The sequence below is a fragment of the Penaeus monodon genome, chromosome 23, assembly GCF_015228065.2.
Source record: "Penaeus monodon isolate SGIC_2016 chromosome 23, NSTDA_Pmon_1, whole genome shotgun sequence".
NCBI lineage: Eukaryota > Metazoa > Arthropoda > Malacostraca > Decapoda > Penaeidae > Penaeus > Penaeus monodon.
Window position 1 is genome coordinate 7,643,737 of NC_051408.1, and position 256 is coordinate 7,643,992.

The following is a 256-nucleotide window of genomic DNA, read 5'->3' on the forward strand; positions in this document are numbered from 1 at the left end:
AGACACTGAGGGAAAGTTGCAAAGGCCAGCCGATCGATAGGCAACATGTAAATTTGATTTATACCCTAAAGTCAGGGGTTTGACCCAAGTGAGAAACACTCCACAAGGGAGTTTTACAGGCAAGGTTTGGTACGGCCTCATCTTAAGTTCGGCAATGGTTATCGGGGTAGGTCGTTTTGCTCTCGAGATGTGACGCATGAGTTACAGTCGTTTACTCTTAAAAACACAGGGATGAACATGAGAATGCATGCACAAG